The sequence below is a fragment of the Lycium ferocissimum genome, chromosome 6 (genome assembly GCF_029784015.1).
Source record: "Lycium ferocissimum isolate CSIRO_LF1 chromosome 6, AGI_CSIRO_Lferr_CH_V1, whole genome shotgun sequence".
Classification (NCBI taxonomy): Eukaryota; Viridiplantae; Streptophyta; class Magnoliopsida; order Solanales; family Solanaceae; genus Lycium; species Lycium ferocissimum.
Genome location: NC_081347.1, coordinates 43198305 through 43218826, shown reverse-complemented (window position 1 = coordinate 43218826; position 20522 = coordinate 43198305).

Sequence of the window (20522 nt, the reverse complement as noted above, 5' to 3'; positions counted from 1 at the left end):
AAAAAATCAGCTTTTGTGCAATCTTTGCAACTTATAAATTCCAAGGACAAAGGGATCAATGTTTTGTCATATCGACACAAGAATATCAAGGAACAAAAGCGAATCATAGACATGCTCGGATTGCGAGAATAGAGTTTCCTCGAGGCTTATATCATAGCCTATTTTAACTAAGGCATGCCGAAGATGGAAGGTTACTTTACATACCTCAAACGCTCTCCAATATGATCCAAACTCAAGCTAAATCCAACCTATGATTCGGGCTGCCCATGATCTATAAACAAGCCATAAAATGCCAAACATTAGTTAAAGACTTTTTGGGCATTTAATTCCAAATTTGCCCTTAATTCTACAGAAATTTGGGCAGCATTTCCCCTGTAAATAGGCTACCCCGAGAATTTAACTTACCAAAACAATCAACAACAACAACAATAACCAACCTAGCAACATCAACAACCAATCGAAAGGCAAAACAACGATAATAGCTCTCTTTTCCATCATTCAACAATCTTTCATAAATTCAACTCGACGACTTACATTCAAACCAACATCGACGCTTATACATTCAAATACTAACCCAAACCATACCAACAATATTTAAAGACATTCTAAGCAATTCATACAACATTTCCAACTACCCAAATTTTTTTCTCCAATTCAGCGAATTGACCCCAAACCTTGAGAACCCCACTTTTCACATTCCTCATTCTCAAATCATGATTTGTATCCTGATTCACATTCTAACAATGCTATTCTCATCAATATACAATTTACATTAAATATACAATAGCCTCCAAATCAGTCCGCAACAATCGCAACATCAATTTGAGTTAATAAACATTCATTTCCGACATAGAATTCACAACGACGACGACTAAAACATTAAGCGATATTCATTCGTTCATTGTCATATAATGTGACCCATTTCGATCCACACTACACATATACATATACGGATGATTCTCAATCGTTCTTCACCTTACAATGATCATAATAAACTAACTAGGCATTAATTCATAATTTGAACACAACCTAACAAACACCCGTTTGCACGGCTCATAATTACACACACAACTCACTTGACATTCCATATTTCATGATATTCATCCAATTTACCATACTACAACAAGCATACAACCTTCATAATAATACATAAACAAGATCAAATCTTCCTTTACTCTTCAATTCCACAATAGGCTAGGGTTTCCAAAAAAGATGAAAATAATGGGTTGATCGCTCCACGACACCTGCGCTACTTAGGGACCTCGATATAAAGTGGGTTTACACCAAAGAATTAATTTTAGGGTGGCTTGAAATGGGAGTTGATTTTCTCTATGGCGTAGCCGAAGCTTGATGGAGGTTTTCGGCTTTTGCTCCTTTTTTTTCTAAGTGTGAGAGAATGAAGACTAGTGGTCATCTTTTAATCCTCTGGGGTTGTACAAGGTCTTGGCCCACATTAATGTGTTGGATCAATTAAAAAGATGACACAAAAATTGTGTGGGCACCGCTACCCACATCACACGGCCACAACATGGAAAAGTGGATGATTTTCAACTTCCAATTTTATCACTTTTGGTCCCAAATTCTCCTAATTATTCCATACCAACAAATTCATGAACAACTTATGTCTTAGCAAAAGATGAGTATGTGATGTTAGCAAAAGATGCTCCAGCTGGATTGGCGAGCTCCATTTCCTCCGGAGTGCTGCCGAGTCAGAGTGCTTTGGTATGGTGTTTGAAGTTATGGTAGAGACTTTGCAGACAATATCGTGTGTATGATATGTCAGTTTTGTAAGCGGCTATGTAAGCCGATGTATTGTCACGCATTATGTTACGAACTTCATATGTTTACGGATTTCATACGATGCTAGTTTTATTTGAAAAAAAAAGATGAAAGGCATGTTTGTTTTCGAAAAAAAAAAATCATTGTGTACTTGCGTCATGTTTTGCGGGCCCAGTATGGTTACATGTATTACGAGAGTCAGCGGGTTCGTTCGGCCTTAAGTAAGGGCCGGGTGCCCATCACACCCTGTCGGAAATTAGGGTGTGACAAATTGGCTGTCGGAAGCGATTCGTCATAGGGTTGTCGCAAAGTCGTGTCCGATGGAGTCTTTTATGGTGTGAAGCGCGCGCGTTTATAAACAGGAGGCTACGGGCATCTAGGGTGGTTACTCTTTTTTCACATGCGAGATCGTGCCACAGAGCCAAGTCATAGGAATGCAGATTCCTTACACGATTTTTTAGCGGAAGAAGAATGACATCGATAGGAAAGTGATTGGTGATGTTGGAAGTTACTAAGCACGCGAGTAAGCAAAGGTATGAAAGTTATATGTCGGGTAAGGTATTGACGTACGATTGAAATGTAAAGTTGGAAAGTGAAAAGGGAAGTAGACAAAGTGTAACACGCGTATCGTGTTAAGCATATGTAAGTCCATTATTTTCGGACCGTTATGGATATTGGGAGCCTGTGTGGTTGTGATACGATACGATCCGATATGATATGTATATATGTATTTTGGCCATGTGAGGCATTGTTGGTATTTCTGCGTACGGGTTTTGAGATAGTAAGAAATATAGAGGAAACTCTTACGAAATTTTCTCGAAATAAAGAGAGAATGAGATATGGGTCGTGATATGCTTTGAAAGGTTGTGTCGATAAGTAAGGGTAAGATTTGGCCAAGTTGCAAGTACGGTTGATTTTGAAAAATAAGTTAATAGTAAAAAGAATTGATGGTAATGGTAATCGGAGGTCGATCTTAGATATGGTAAAAAGAATTTGGAAAGGGTTTGTGATATTAAGAGATGATTTAGAAGAGGTTGGCTGGAAAAGAAAAAAAAAAGGGGGTTAAGTTTGGAAAGTGTCAACATAATGATATTTGGGAAAGAAAGAAAGTGAGTAAATGAAAGGCAAGAGGATCAAAATATCGGAATAAAAGTGCCGCCTAAGTGAAACTGGAAATACGGGAATAGGGCAAAATATAATCGGGTGATAGTATAAGTACGCCCCTAAAGGGGGGAAGCTAGTGCGAGAGATGCAAGTGTAAGATAAAGAAATGACACGAGATGACGTGCCTAGAATGTTACGAGTTGAGTAAAGGGGATTATAAGACGATTTAGGCAAGGTGTAATGAGATTCGACAAGAAGAAAGTTTAACGAGATATATTGGACCTTATCACATTATTCGTAAGGTAAGAGGGATGGAAAGAAATATGATTGGCTAAAGAAGTGATGAAGAGATTGCGTGTTACGGTAATAAAAGAAACCCCGAGATCCTTATAAGACCTTATGAGACTAATTGAACATTCGAGGACGAATGTTCTAAAGGGGAAAGGATGTTATATCCCGTATTTTGTACGTTGAAATATTTTAAGTTAGTCATGATAAGTTATGGACGGGACTTTTATATTTCTTCGGTTTTGTTGATTTTGTGTTACGCACAAGTTGCATATTCATCTTTTCATTGGCATGGAGTGTTAAGGGTAAATTGGAATAAGAAAAATTTGGGGTTAAAAGTGAATTATGAAAAATTTAAGCATTTCATGAAAATTAAGGGCTAGAAGTGAAATTTTGGAAACTAACATATTTCATTAAAATGGCCATCAAGGTGGCCATGTGTGGGGTCCATAGGCCACATATATATATATATATATGAGATAAGATGACAATTTAAATCACGTTGGTAGTATTATATTTCGTAAAAGAGAGAGAGGATTATTCGCAAGCTAAGGTGGGGCCCACATTGAGATTTTTTTTTGGGACATGCGACAATTTATATGAATCACATATGTGAAGTTAAACATAACTCTAAGGACCGAGCCAAATCGAAGTGGTTCTTCAAGCAAATATTTTTAAGTAACGTTTTCAAGTGATCTGACTTCGAGGGGCAGAAACGGTATTATAAGTTTGGAATTTGGAAAAATACCAAAGATAGAAGTTGTAGATAATTGAATTATCTTTCCAACCATAGGTCGTGGGCTCACAGGCGACATCGGGATAAAGAGATATGGACGTTTTAAGGCGGAAAGGTTAGTGGGCTAGGCCCAAACCGGGCCCAATCGGGTTAGGCCCATGACCCATGCCTATTTAAGTGAAATTTCAGCCCTTTCCTCTCATTTTTCAGACCAAAAACACAGAAAATTCTGGAAAGAGAGAGAGAGCCTTGGAGAGAAGAAAAAACCAATTTTGACCAAAATCCCCGAGCCCCGAATCCGAAGCCCATGAAGAAAAAGTGTTGTTTGCGTTGTCTTCAATTTGAGCTAAAAATCAATTTGGAGAAGAGTGATAACGTGGGGGCTGCATGTTAAGGTATGAATACGGTTCCTTTTCATTGTTAACGAGTTTATTTAGAATTTTAACGGATTAGCACGGAGGGAATAGTCGATAAATTCGTTTGTTGGTGTTGTGAATTATGGAAGGAGATTTGAAGAGAATTTTGGATGAAAATAAATGTATTTACCTTGTAAAATGTGGCTGTTGTTATTGATGTTGTTCATATGAATTTCGACTCCTTTACGGAAATAAAATTATTAAATAGTTATATCGCAAATTTGGTTGGTTGAGAAATTTAGAAAACGTGTGCGGTACATTTTATGGCATACGTCGGTATTGGAAATGATGTTAATACTATTGGTATTGTTGTTGGTGTTGTTGGTTACCGAATTGAGAATTCGGGCTAGGCATATAAACAGGGGAAATGCTGCCCAAATTTCTGTAGACAAATGCTAACTTAGGATTGAATTCCTAAGTGCCTATAGCTAATATTTGGTGTCTAATGACGTTGTTGTAGATTTTGAGAAGCCGAGACTTGAGTTTGGATTAGCTTAGGAAGCAAACGAGGTATGTAAAGCTTACCTTTTTTCTTTTGGCATGTCTTAGATGTGGTTAAGCTATGATATGTTATGAGCTTCGGGGGTAATTCTATTCTCAAAGTCCGAGCATGTTACGATGCTTATTTGCTTCTTGATGTTGGCATCCTTATATGGGTAAGCTATGGTTTATATGTCTTTGTATGATTGGTTTTCAAATGTTGCATAAAAAGTTGTTTTCAAAAAGAGTTTTGTAACTACGAACGTCCGTAACTTTCACAGACAGAACCGGATGGCTTTGATATGCTCGTAAATGATTCTATAACGTATAATGACTATGATTTCCATAGGCGGGCCCGGATTGGGTTGACGTTCGTCCGTGGGTCCCGCGACTTTCCTTTGTATAATGCTAACGACTTTTTGAAAGAACTTAATATGACTATCTTTCTGACCCCCAAGTATGATTACTTATTTATCTGTTGAGTCTGAAATAAGGATTTTTATGTATGTGATTTTGATACGTGACTTTGGTTTTAAGTTCGTTTGATATGTTCAGTGATATTCGGAAGAAAATCTGATTTGACTACTGTTTTGGCTTATAAATGATGGTTCGTTTTGATTAACCTATTGGGTCTTTGAAAATGTTTTAAACTGTATTTGGATACCCACGATTATGCTCGTGTGTATGGTTGTTACATTTTTCGCCAAGTCCCGGGCCGGTTATGTTGTCGTGCACACTATGCTGTATTCTGAAGTATGATGTGTATTCCGGAGTATGATATGTCCGGTTCGCCGAGCCCCTTTTCGGCCGGGAACCGTGTATATATTATGGTGTTATGATGTGTCCTGTACGCCGAGCCCCTTTCGGCCGGGTACTGTGTATATATGCTACGTTATATGTTATATGTATGGATTCTGGAATATGATCTGTTGGTATCGAGCCGGTGGTGGGAGGGTGGTGGGGCAAACCCGATGGTGGGGCAAACCCGATGATGAGGCAAATTCCACATTGGTTTAGGCCAATCCCACATTGGTTTAGGCCAATCCCACCTTTGGTTTAGACGATCCCTGTTGGTTTAGCCAATCCCATCGGTTAACGGCATCTCATATGTTAAGTTATGATGTTATGATGTGTTACGGTATGTATATGATGATTATTCGCTTATGTCACTCGGTCCATTATGGGCCGGATATGATACATGACATTGATATGCGTAATTTGTATTTCGGGAGTAAGCATTTTGACATTCCGATTATCCTATTTGTCTTCTGAACCTCTTGTGTACGATTTGTATGTCAGATGTAAGTACTTCGGTATTCGGGTTATTATGCTCACTACGTACCTTACTTCGGTTATGACTTCGTTTTTACGTAGCTTACGCTTTGCATACTCGGTACGTATTTCGTCGACCCCCTTTCACTGGGGTCGCGTTTCGTACCGCGCGGTACCCGCGAGATGAGTATGTGATGTTAGCAAAAGATGTTCCGGTGGATTGGCGAGCTCCATTTATCGAGTCTTTGCCGAGTCGAGTGCTTTGGTATGGTGTCTGAAGTTATGGTAGAGACTTTGCAGACAGTGTCGTGTGTATGATATGTCAGTTTTGTAAGCGGCTATGTAAGCCGATATATTGTCACGCATTATGCTACGAACTTCATATGTTTACAGATTTCATACGATGCTAGTTTTATTTGATCTGACAAAGATGAAAGGCATGTTTGTTTTCGAAAAATAAAATTTCATTGTGTACTTGTGTCATGTTTTGCGGGCCTAGTATGGTTACGTGTATTACGAGAGTCAGCGGGTTCGCTCGGCCTTAAGTAAGGGCCGGGTGCCCATCACACCCTGTCGGAAATTAGGGTGTGACAATGTTGTTCTAGGTAAATTTTCATATGATATTATAAACATTAAGGAATTAAGGACTGCTTCGGAGCAATGTGGCATTAAAGGTAATTGTGAGATTGGTCTAATAGAGGACATATACATATTGATGAGATCATCATTGCTGGAGGATTATGTTAAACTATTATCTACACCTGCGTATTATATCAAAGTGCACTAAAGATATTGCCACATGAGACCAATGATATGGAACCCTTGGTTTAAACCAGATGAGGAAACTTTTGTGGCAGTTGCATGGATTAGCTTTCCTGAACTTCCTCCAAACTTTTTTGCAAAAGAAGTTGTCTTCTCTTTGGCATTTGCAGTTAGCAAGCCCTTGGTAGTTGATTTGGCCACTGCTAACAAAACAAGGCCCAGCTGTGCAAAAGTTAAGGTGGAGTTAGATTTGTTAGCCACACACCCTCAGAGAATTCATATATTAGAAAGAGATTAACAAACAGGGAAAGTACTTTCAAAATGGGTATAAATCAACTATGATTTCTTACCTAAGTACTACAATCATTGCAAAATACAAGGACATCTTTGAGGAAGAATACGTATCACTATATCCAGAGCTGGAAAAACAATATAGGGAGGATCTGAAGCAGGAAAACAAAAAAGAAGACAACACCAATGAGCTTAACAATGATCAGAAGAGGAATACACATGGAGGAAGAGGTCGAGGTTTTTACCAGGCAAAACAGGAATGGATGCAGAGGAGGAAGAACAAATATATTAAAGATTCAAGTGGTGTCATACTAGGGGAAGTAAGGGATGAGGGTGGATCACAAGAGATTAAAGACAAGGTTGACACACATAATACCTTTGACATCTTGGCAACTGATGAAGGTGATGATCAACAGATTGGAGAAGTTGAGCCTGCAGCAGAGAAGACAATTGAGGAACATGAGGCAAGTGGTACACAAAAAGATCAAATATTAAGTCAAGAGGAAATCATAGAAGCATAACAGGTTGAAGAAAAGAAAAGGAAAGATGATAAAAGTCCAATAATAAGCCCAGTGAAGAGTGACAATATCAATAATGGTATACAAAAGAAGTTTAACATCAATGAGAAGTTCAAGTAAAAGCAGCAACACAGAGCAGAGAATTGGAGAAGAAGCAGATGTTAATTCAGCAAGTAACACAAGTCCAGTAAAGGTACAACAAACAGGAAAAGTTGTAAGCAGTCAAAATGATATATTCAGTGCACAGAAGGAGAATGTAAGGCTAGATGAAATAATTCAAGTTCAGGAGCATGCATCTCAACAACAAGGAAATAATTCTGCACGCATCTTCAACTAAAAGTAAGTAGCACAGTGTTAGTAAATCACACAAAGTTGGAGAATCTACCAATTCAACTAGTGGAACAAAGGATGTAATGACTGCAAGTGTGGACAAAGGTGAAAATAGAGCTTTAGAGGTGATTAATACACAGCATGATACAGGACCTATTGAAACTGTTACTTTAGGAGAAAACAACTTGGATTTTCATTCAATTGATCATAACATACGAGTAAAGGTGGCTAAGCTGACAATCTCTCTCAAAACATATGGAAAAAGCAACAGAGAGAGGCAAGAAGAAGCATATCAGAGAAAATAGTGTCCCACCAAGTGGTGGGGTTCAAACTAGAAGAACTATACAGAAGCCTAATGTTGCCTTATGAATGCTATCATTTGGAATATTAGATCTGTGAATACAATGGAGGCTTATACAAGGTTGATAAAGATGCATCAGAAATTTCATTTTGGTTTCATTGGTTTATTAGAATCTTTTCAAGATGCTGATAAGGTAGAAGAGTACAAGAGAAGGATAGGGTTACAACATGTTTTTGTTAATACTGGCAAAATCAGGGCTTTTGTGGATGATATATTTGAGATTTCAATTATAGTGGATCATTCACAACAACTAACTCTCAACTTGAAGATTCAAGATACTATGGATGAGATGGTTGTCTCAGTAGTATATGCAAAGTGTACTTAAGTTGAAAGACTGGAATTGTGGGATTCTTTAGAGAGTCTGGCTGTCACAACTCATGTACCATGGATGATTGGTGGGGATTTTAATGCCATCACTTCTAAAGAAGAAAAATATGGAGGTTCACCAGTCACCATGAATGAAGTACAAGATTTCAGAACTTGTATTCAAAATTGTTCTGTATTTGATATGGGCTTTAAAGGGAGCAAATTTACTTGGTGGAATGGGCAAAGTGGAGAGGAGTGTATTTTCAAGAGATTGGACAGATGTTTAGGGAATCAGGCTCTACAGGATAAATACCCTGGATTGGAGGTGTCACATTTAATTAGAACAGGATCAGATCATGCACCTCTTCTAATTTCTTATTCTGGAGAAACTGAATCTTTTAGAAAATCTTTTAAGTTTCTCAATTTTTGGGCTAAACATGGTTCATTTATGACACAGTGAAGGAACATTGGAAAGTTGATTTCATGGCTAATCCTTTTCATTTGTTTCACCACAAAATGAAGAAAGTGAAAGCTGCCTTAACACAGTGGAGTAAAGACACTTATGGGAACATTTTTCAGGAGATTAAGACTTTGGAAGATGTGGTTAAAGTGCATGAAATTCAATTTGAACTTCAACCTACACTAGCAAATTAAATAAGGAGAGATTGCACAGGGTACAAGCTGATTTAAATATGTACTTGCATTTAGAGGCAGATTTTTGGAAACAAAAGGCAGGAATGCAATGGTTCAAGGATGGGGACATAAACACTACTTTTTTTCATTCTTATGTGCAAGGAAGGAGAAAGAGGCTGCAATTAAGAAGAATTCAGGATCAGAATGGTAACTGGATAGAATCTAAGGAGGAATTATCATAAAAGGCAATCAGATTTTACTGCGAGCGAGTTTACACCTCGTATCTTTGACCTAAGCTTTGACCATGATCTTAGACTTAGAAAATCGGATAAAGGATGTGAGAATTGAAATTTCCGTGTTCGGTTGTAATATGGGGGTTTACGCCCCATGAACGATGACCGTATTTTAGTATACGGTCCGTAAAGCAAGTCGTAAGCGGTACAAGGGTTTCGAACATTCGGAATTTGACACTTGGATGTTATATTATTAAATACGGACCGTATTTGTATACGTATTTCAAATCGTGAAACCAAGAATTTACGAACATTCTGGAATTTGACATTTTGATGTCACATGGTTAAATACGGACCGTATTTCGTTTTACGACCCGTATTTCAAAACGTATTTGGAATTTGGGAAAACTTCCTTGATGAAAGTTGTAGAGCATTGAAATACCTTTCCAACGGTATATTATAGGGGTCAAACGGACATCTGTGCAAAGAGTTATGGCCATTTTACTGAAGAGACGCAGTGCAGTCCATATGTCAAAATACGGACCGTATTTCAAAATACGGCCCGTATTTCAAAATACGGCCAGTATTTAACTGGACCGAAAATCTAATTTTTCCAGAACAGTATATATTCGTCCCTATCAGTTCAAATCATTATTTTTCATTCCTTCAAGCCCTAGAACGACCTCCTACCCTCCCCCATCATCAAGAACACCAAGGTAAGCCTACTCTAATTATTCCAACTCAATTCTAACATATACTCTAATGATCTAAACAAGAAATTATCATTCCAAAACTAGGGTTTTCAAGAAAACCCATCTCAAGGTTCAAGAATTCAAGATTTTGGAAATCTTCTTCAAAGCTCAAGTCTTTAATTCAAGTTTTGGAGCGACTAAGGTATGTAGAGTTACTATCTACGTGTGGGAACATCATTGTTTCTTCCCCACGCCTCATAATCCATAAATTATGATTCTCTACTAAAACTAGGGTTTCTATACCATGCTCATGATAACCCTAGGTCCATGTCCATGATTATATTATGTATGAATTGTTATAATTCCATCATTGAGTTCTTAATATTTCTTTATGATTATTGAGAATCCGTCCGTAATCCATGAAAACCCATATCTTGTATTCCATGGGTTCTTGCATGCATGTTTTTAAATAAAAATGATTATTTCATGAATATCCTACATGTCTACAAGTTTTCATGCTATATTATATAATTGTATTTTATAACTATGTTCATGCCATGACTCAAGATTCATGAAACCATATTTACAAGTTATTTTATGAAACCATGCTTACAAGTTATTTCATGAAACCATATTTACAAGTTATTTCATGAAACCATGTTTACAAGTTATTTCGTGAAATCATGATTACAAGACAAGTACAAGTTAATTCACGAAAATCATGGGCTTCTTAGCCAATTATATCATGTTCATGTTTTTGGGAGTTGCACGAATTACCGAGAAGGCTCAGATAGCCTGAAACTACGTAGCCACCGTAGGAAAAGGATCGCTCCGCCCAGTTAGGACGATACCTTAATTTTACACTGAATGGATCCATCAGGCACGTTACCACCTCATACCCTGGCAAGGTATGGGGGCTCTGCTGGTCCGGCGAGGTACCAGACTCCACGTACCCACGTGGTGATATCACATGGTCGGTTTATGAAATGCTCTCCCTACTATCATGTTTTACTATGTATATATATATATATATATATATGCTATATATATGCTCATGCTCATGTTCATGCCCGAGTTTTCGGTTTCGAGTTCTTATCACGATTATCCCATGTCCCATGTTATTTCTTTCGGTTGCTTTACATACCGGTACATTCAATGTTGACGTCCCCTTTTATTGCCGGGGCTGCATTTCACGATGCGGTACGGATTTACGAGGACGACGCCTGCTCGGTGGGATGCGCACGTACCGGCTTATTGGTGAGCCCCATCTCATTCGGGGTTTAGACATTGTCATTCTTTAATTAGTTTTGCATCTAAAGGTATCTTTGGGGGCCTTGTCCCAGCAAGTATGTTTTCCAGTCAGGATTCACGATTAGAGGTTTCATAGACTAGTCAGTTTAGTTATGTTAGACATGCAAGGTGTTTAGCCATCTTTGGCTCAACTCATGTTATTTCCGCATTCATGATTTAAACAAGTATTTCATTAAATTATTATGACATCTCATGTTTTATAAAAGCTCATCACGTTCATGCTATATTTCGCTCATGTATGCCTCATGATGATTCAGCAAGCCATGTGGTTCGCTCGGTCACATACAGTATGGCACCGAGTGCCGTGTTTCGCCCAGGCCATGGTTCGGGGCGTGACAAAACTTGGTATCAGAGCCTAGGTTCAAGTGTCTTTAGGGAGCCTATGAAACCGTGTCCAGTGGGGTCACTTTTATATATGTGAGGGCCCTATATATATAAACAGTTGACCACCAAGTCATTTAGGATTGTCTCACTTCTTTCATATTCTAGATCGTGCAGTTAGAGCAGTACTTTTAGGATGCCTTTCTAATTCGTGCGTGTACGTATTTTCAGAAAATGCCTGCGAAAAGGAAGTACACCAGAAAGGCTACAGCCACCAGCCAAGGGGCTACTGCGGAAGCGACTCGCGAAGAGACCGTTCCGACTCAGACAGCAGCTCCAACCGCTCCTACAGTTACACCTCCGAGTGATTCGGATGTTAGGAATGCTATCAATATGCTCACACAACTGGTAGCAGCTCAGGCCCAACGTCAGGAATCTGGGTCAAGTTCAGGAAATAATGGAGAGTCTTCTAAGACTAAGGATTTCCTCAGAATGAATCCCCAGTCTTCACGGGGACAAAGAAAGACGAAGACCCTCAGGACTACATTGATGCTCTTCAGAAAATCTTCAGGATTTTGACAGTTACAGAAACTGAAGCAGCTACTTTTGGAGCTCATCAGCTGCAAAGCATTGCTAACACGTGGTATGAATCTTGGGAATTGTCCCGAGGTGAGGATGCACCCGATGCTACATGGGATGAGTTTGCAAGTGCATTCCTAGACCATTTCATGCCAGTAGAGGTCAGGGAAGCTAAGGCTGAGCAATTCCTGAAGCTTAAACAGAATGGCAGGTCAGTCCAGGACTACTATTTGGAGTTTGTCAGTCTGGCCAAGCATGCTTCAAATATGGTACCAGACATGAGGGCGAGAGTGAGGAGGTTTGTTGGAGGACTTGATTCCCATTTGTATGATGGAGCCAACATTGCTGCACAGAATGGGGGAATGACCATCTCCAAGATGGTTGCTTTCGTACAGGGCAATGAGACAAGGCTAAAGGAGGAGGAAGCCTTGCAAAAAGAGAAAGACAAGGAGTTCAACAAGAGGGTCAAGTCTATCGGACAGTTCAGCGGGAACGAAAATAGGAACTTCTTTAAGAACGAGGTCGGCGGGACTGCTCCGTCCTGACAAGTGCCCCACTCCCCAAGTTCCGTAATGATAAGAAGCAGAATTTCAGGCCATCAAGTTCTTACTCTCAGGCTAGTGTGGGTCAGTCGACTTATATTCATCCGATATGCGGCAAGTGTAACAAGAGACATTCGGGTGAGTGTCGTATGGGTACTGATGCCTGCTTTAGATGTGGCCGAAGGGCCATTTTCAGAAAGACTGTCCATCAGCTAGACAGGGTACTGGAGGTAATGTGACGCAGTCCATAAATTCAGCAGCTCCTCGTCACAATCAGGCCCAGCAGGGGCGTGGAACAGCAAGGTCCGGAAATACAGGTGGTGGTCAGAACCGTTTGTATGCATTGACAGGTCGTCAGGATACAGAGGCTAGAGCAGATGTTGTCACAGGTACACTCACAGTTTTCACTTTTGAAGTTTATGCCCTTATTGACCCAGGATCCACCTTATCTTATGTAACCCCTTTTGTTGCTAAGAAATTTGGGTTTGAACCGGAAAAGTTGCATGAACCCTTTGAAGTGTCCACCCCAGTGGGAGAGTCAGTCATAGCTAGACGTATTTATAGGGGTTGCCCAGTTTTAGTCTATCACCGCAGAACCATAGCTGATTTAGCGGAATTAGAAATGGTAGACTTTGATGTGATCATGGGTATGGATTGGTTAGCTTCATGTTATGCCACAGTATGTTGTAGAACTAAAGTTGTAAGATTCGAGTTTCCTAATGAGCCAGTCATAGAATGGGAGGGTAATTCAGTAGTACCCAGGGGTAGATTTGTTTCTTATCTAAAAGCCAGAAAAATGATTTCCAAGGGTTATATCTATCACCTAGTTCGAGTCAAGGATTCAGATGCCCAGACTCCAACTCTCCGATCCGTACCAATTGTAAATGAATTTTCGAGAGGTCTTTCCGAAGATCTTCCGGAGTCCCTACGACGGGGAGATTGAATTTGGAATTGATCTACTTCCCACGATACTCGGCCGATATCTATTCCGCCATACGGAATGGCTCCGGCGAGTTAAAAGAGTTAAAATCCCAGTTGAAAGATCTTCTTGACAAGGGGTTTATTAGGCCCACTGTTTCGCCTTGGGGTGCGCCAGTTTTATTTGTCCAAAAGAAGGATGGTTCCTTACGTATGTGTATAGACTATAGTCAGTTGAACAAGGTCACCATTAAGAACGGGTACCCTCTTCCTAGAATAGATGACTTATTTGACCAACTTCAGGGCGCCCAATGTTATTCCAAGATTGACCTCAGATCAGGCTATCATCAGTTAAAGGTTAAGAAAGTTGATATTCGAAGACCGCTTTCGAGAACCCGTTATGGCCATTTTGAATTTCTTGTTATGTCATTTGGGTTGACAAATGCGCCATTTGCTTTTATGGATCTTATGAACGGGGTCTTCAAGCCTTATCTCGACTTATTCGTCATTGTCTTCATTGATGATATTTTGGTGTATTCCGTAATGAGGTGATCATACGAACATCTCGGAATAGTGTTGCAGACTCTTAAAGATCGCGAACTTTTTGCAAAATTCTCAAAGTGTGAGTTTTGGCTTAAGTCAGTGGCATTCTTAGGCCATGTGATCTCAGGAGAAGGTGTTAAAGTTGACTCTCAGAAGATTGATGCGGTAAGGAGTTGGCCCAGACCCAGCCGGTTTTCGATATAAGGAGTTTCTTGGGTACGGCGAGGCTATTATAGACGTTTCGTTGAAGGATTTTCCTCTATTTATGCTCCGTTGACTAAGTTGACCCAGAAGAAGGTTAAGTTCCAATGGTCAGATGCTTGTGAGCGAAGCTTTGAAGAGTTGAAGAAGAGATTGACTTCTGCTCCAGTTTTGACTCTACCAGAGGGAACCGAAGGGTTCGTAGTTTATTGTGATGCTTCGGGAGTTGGTCTCGGATGTGTCTTAATGCAGCATGGTAAGGTTGTAGCTTATGCATCTCGTCAGCTCAAGGTTCACGAAAAGAATTATCCGACTTATGACCTAGAGTTGGCAGTTGTAGTTTTTGCACTTAAGATATGGCGTCATTATTTGTATGGAGTGCATGTTGATATTTTCACAGATCATAAAAGCCTGCAGTATATCTTCAAGCAAAGGGAGCTGAATCTTAGGCAAAGGAGATGGCTCGAATTGCTTAAGGATTACGATGTGGATATTCTTTACCATCTGGGGAAAGCGAATGTTGTAGCGGATGCTCTTAGTCGGCGTTCCATGGGAAGTTTAGCCCACGTGGACGTAGATAAGAGAGTTATGACAAAGGAAGTTCACCGTTTAGCCAATCTTGGAGTTCGACTTTTGGACTCCGAGGATGGTGGTGTGGTTGTTCAGAATAGAGCTCTTTCCTCTTTAGTCGTTGAAGTCAAGGAGAAACAGTTTAATGATCCCTACTTGTTGCAGCTGAAAGAGGGGATTCACAAGCATAAGACGACGGCTTTCGAACAAGGGGGAGATGATGGTACCTTGAGGTGCGGGTAGATTGTGTGTTCCAGATGTAGATGGGCTCAGAGAGCGAATCATGTCAGAAGCTCACAATTCCAGGTATTCCATTCACCCAGGTTCTACTAAGATGTACCATGATCTTAAGGAGAGTTATTGGTGGAACGATATGAAGAAGAATGTAGCAGACTTTGTAGCTAAGTGTCCGAATTGTCAGCAAGTGAAAATTTGAACACCGGAGGCACAGTGGCTTGGCTCGAGAATATTGATATTCGGTGCGGAAATGGGAAATGATCAATATGGACTTTGTATCGAGGTCTACCTCGTTCGGCTAGGAGACATGACTCTATTTGGGTGATCGTTGACGGGCTTACTAAGTCGGCGCACTTTTTACCGGTCAAGACCACGGATTCGGCGAGAAGATTATGCCAAAAGCTGTATGTTAATGAGATTGTTAGATTGCATGGGACCCCAGTATCCATTATTTCAGATCGTGGTGCTCAGTTCACAGCGAACTTCTGGAAATCCTTTCAGAAAGGATTGGGTACCAAGGTGAACCTCAGCACGGCTTTTCATCCGCAGACAGATGGCCAGGCAGAGCGTACTATTCAGACCCTGGAGGATATGTTGAGAGCATGCGTCTTGGATTTCAAAGGTAATTGGGATGATCACTTGCCTCTCATCGAGTTTTCCTATAATAACAGTTATCATGCTAGCATTGGGATGGCACCGTTTGAAGCTCTGTATGGGCGAAGGTGTAGATCACCAATTGGTTGGTTCGAAGTTGGTGAAGCAGAGTTGTTAGGACCAGATTTGGTTTATCAGGCTATGGAGAAAGTCAAGTTAATACAGGAGCGTTTGAAGACGGCTCAGAGTCGCCAGAAGTCTTACACAGATGTGAGGCGAAGGGACTTAGAATTTTCAGTCGATGATTGGGTGTTCCTTAAAGTCTCACCCATGAAGGGTGTTATGAGATTTGGCAAGAAAGGGAAGCTCAGTCCTAGATATATTGGACCTTACGAATTGCGAAGGGTCGGTCTAGTAGCCTATGAACTTGAGTTACCACAAGATTTGGGCTTGTACATCCGTGTTTCATGTGTCCATGTTGAGGAAGTGTGTAGGGGACCGTCGTTGGTTGTTCTGTTGATACTATAACGGTTAAGGATGGTTTGACTTATGAGGAGATCCCGTAGCTATTCTTGACCGTCGGAGTCAGGTTCGCAAGTTGAGAACCAAGGAAGTAGCCTCAGTGAAAGTCCTGTGGAGGAGTCAGAAGGTTGAGGAAGCTACATGGGAAGCCGAGGAGGATATGAAATCCAAGTACCCATTTTTGTTTGAACAGCAAGCAGAGAACTCTCAAGGTAACTTTCCATAGCCCATGTCATGTTATGTCTCATGTTTCACGCTCATGTCATGTATCCAGCGCTCATGCTTTATGTCTCATGCCAGAGTATCCATGTTTTCATGTAATCACATCATTTCATGTCTCATGTTTCATGTTATGTTTTCTTCACGTTTCGTGTATTCAAGCCATGCCCAGCCATGTTCTTAACCATGACCCATCATTCGAGGACGAATGATCCTAAGGGGGAGATATTGTAACACCTCGTATCTTTGACCTAAGCTTTGACCATGATCTTAGACTTAGAAAATCAGATAAAGGATGTGAGAATTGAAATTTCCCTGTTCAGTTGTAATATGGGGGTTTACGCCCATGAACAGTGACCGTATTTTAGTATACGGTCGTAAAGCAAGTAAAAAGCGGTACCAAGGGTTTACGAACATTACGGAATTTGACACTTGGATGTTATATTATTAAATACGGACCGTATTTCAGTATACGGCCTGTATTTCAAATCGTAAACTGAAACCAAGAATTTATGAACATTCTGGAATTTGACATTTTGATGTCACATGGTTAAATACGGATCGTATTTCATTTTACGACCCGTATTTCAAAACTTATTTGGAATTTGGGAAAACTTCCTTGATGAAAGTTGTAGAGCATTGAAATACCTTTCCAACGGTATATTATGGGGTCAAACGGACATCTGTGCAAAGAGTTATGGCCATTTTGCGAGAGAGCGAGTGCGAGTCCATATGTCAAAATACGGACCGTATTTCAAAATACGGCCCGTATTTCAAAATACGACCCGTATTTAATTGGACCGAAAATCTAATTTTTCCGAATAGTATATATTCGTCCTATCAGTTCAAATCATTATTTTTCATTCCTTCAAGCCCTAGAACGACCTCTACCCTCCCCATCATCAAGAACACCAAGGTAAGCCTACTCTAATTATTCCAACTCAATTCTAACATATACTCTAATGATCTAAACAAGAAATTATCATTCCAAAACTAGGGTTTTCAAGAAAACCCATCTCAAGGTTCAAGAATTCAAGATTTTGGAAATCTTCTTCAAAGCTCAAGTCTTTAATTCAAGTTTTGGAGCGACTAAGGTATGTAGAGTTACTATCTACGTGTGGGAACATCATTGTTTCTTCCCCACGCCTCATAATCCATAAATTATGATTCTCTACTAAAACTAGGGTTTCTATACCATGCTCATGATAACCCTAGGTCCATGTCCATGATTATATTATGTATGAATTGTTATAATTCCATCATTGAGTTCTTAATATTTCTTTATGATTATTGAGAATCCGTCGTAATCCATGAAAACCCATATCTTGTATTCCATGGGTTCTTGCATGCATGTTTTTAAATAAAAATGATTATTTCATGAATATCCTACATGTCTACAAGTTTTCATGCAATTGTATTTATAATAACTATGTTCATGCCATGACTAAATACAATTTATTTCATGAAACCATATATACAAGTTATTTCATGAAACCATGTTTACAAGTCATTTCATGAAACCATGTTTACAAGTTATTTCGTGAAATTATGATTACAAGACAAGTACAAGTTAATTCACGAAAATCATGGGCTTCTTAGCCACTATATTATGTTCATGTTTTTGGGAGTTGCACGAATTACCGAGAAGGCTCGGATAGCTTTGAAACTACGTAGCCACCGTAGGAAAGGATCGCTCCGCCCGATTAGGACGATACCTTAATTTTACAACGAATGGATCCATCGGGCACGTTACCGCCTCATACCACGGCAAGGTATGGGGGCTGCTGGTCGGCGAGGTACCGGACTCCACGTACCCACGTGGTGATATCACATGGTCGGTTTATGAAATGCTCTCCCTACTATCATGTTTTACTATGTTATATATATATATATATATATATATATCGTACTATATTCGTCATGCCCGGTTTTCGGTTTCGGTTCTTATCACGATTATCCCATGTCCCATGTTATTTCTTTCGGTTGCTTTACATACCGGTACATTGATGTCTTTGACGTCCCCTTTGTTGCCGGGGGCTGCATTTCACGATGCGGTACGGATTTAGGACGACGCCTGCTGCTCGGTAGGATGCACGTACCGGCTTATTGGTGAGCCCCATCTCATTCGGGGTTTAGACATTGTCATTCTTTAGTTAGTTTGCATCTAAAGGTATGCTGGGGGCCTTGTCCCAGTAAGTATGTTTTTCAGTCAGGATTCACGATTAGAGGTTTCATAGACTAGTCAGTTAGTTATGTTAGACATGCAAGGTGTTTAGCCATCTTTGGCTCAACTCATGTTATTTCCGCATTCATGATTTAAACAAGTATTTCATTAAATTATTATGACATCTCATGTTTTATAAAAGCTCATCACGTTCATGCTATATTTTCGCTCATGTATGGGGCCATGGTTCGGGGCGTGACACTTTAGTAATAAAATCATTTCAAGATTGATTCATGAGAGAATGGTGAAGGATTTAGACATAATTTCTCTAAATCAGGCAGGTTTGTGAAAGGAAGAAGTATAGTGGAGAATGTGCTACTTACTCAGGAAATCATAGCAGATATCAGGCTGAGGACAAAGTCTGCTAATGTAGTCATGAAATTAGACATGGCTAAGACTTATGGCAGGGTTTCTTGGCTATTCTTGCTCAAGGTTTTAAGAAAGTTTGGTTTTTCAGAAGTCTTGGTAGACATGATTTTCAGGCTTGTTAGCAACAATTGGTATTCTGTTTTAATTAATGGGCAACAACAGGGATTCTTTCAGTCTTCTAGAGATGTCAAGCAAGGGAATCCTAATGGGCAACAACAGGGATTCTTTCAGTCTTCTAGAGGTGTCAAGCAAGGGGATCCTTTCTCTTTTACTTTATTCATTCTATCTACAAAGGTGTTGACCAGAAATATTAATGCTCTACATCAGATTCATCAATTTAAAGGTTATGGTTTCCCTAAATGGAGTCCTAAGGTTAATCATCTAGCTTATGCTGATGATATGATAATTTTTTCTTCAGCAGATGTGTTTTCTTTACAGCTTGTTATGGAAATTTTAAAGAAGTGTGAGAAGACATCAGGACAGAAGATCAATAGGGAGAAGAGTGCAGTGTACATGCATAAAGATGATCCTAATGATGTGAACATTACAGTAGAAATTGTTACAGGAATTGGGAGAAAAGATTTTCCTTTCACCTACTTAGGTTGCCCTATATACCATAGTAGGAGAAAGAAAGATTTTTTCACAAACATTTTGATGAAAATAATGAATAGACTACAGAGTTGGAAAGGAAAACTTTTATCTATTAGGGGTAGACCTATTCTTATTAAACATGTGTTACAAAGTATGTCAATCCACCAATTATTAGCAGTTAATCCTCCTATAGGTGTAATCAGACAAATACATAAAATGTTTCCTCAATTTTTTTGGAGCAATACTGTGGGAGGTAAAAGTAGACATTGGGCTTCATGGAATCAACCATGTTTACCAGTAATGGAAGGTGGGATGGGCTTTAGATCATTACATGATTTATCTGTGGCTTTATTTTATAAATTATGGTGGAATCTAAGAACTAACCATCCTTATGGAGTGCCTTTATGATCAATAAGTATTGTAGAAAAGAGAATCCTGTGATTATTCAGTGGAAATATGGTTCTCAAACCTGGAAGAATTTGTTGCAAGCTAGAGATCTGATTGAACATCACATTTGGTGGCAAATAGGTATGGGAAATTCTCGATTTTGGTTTGATAATTGGACAGGAATGGGTGCTCT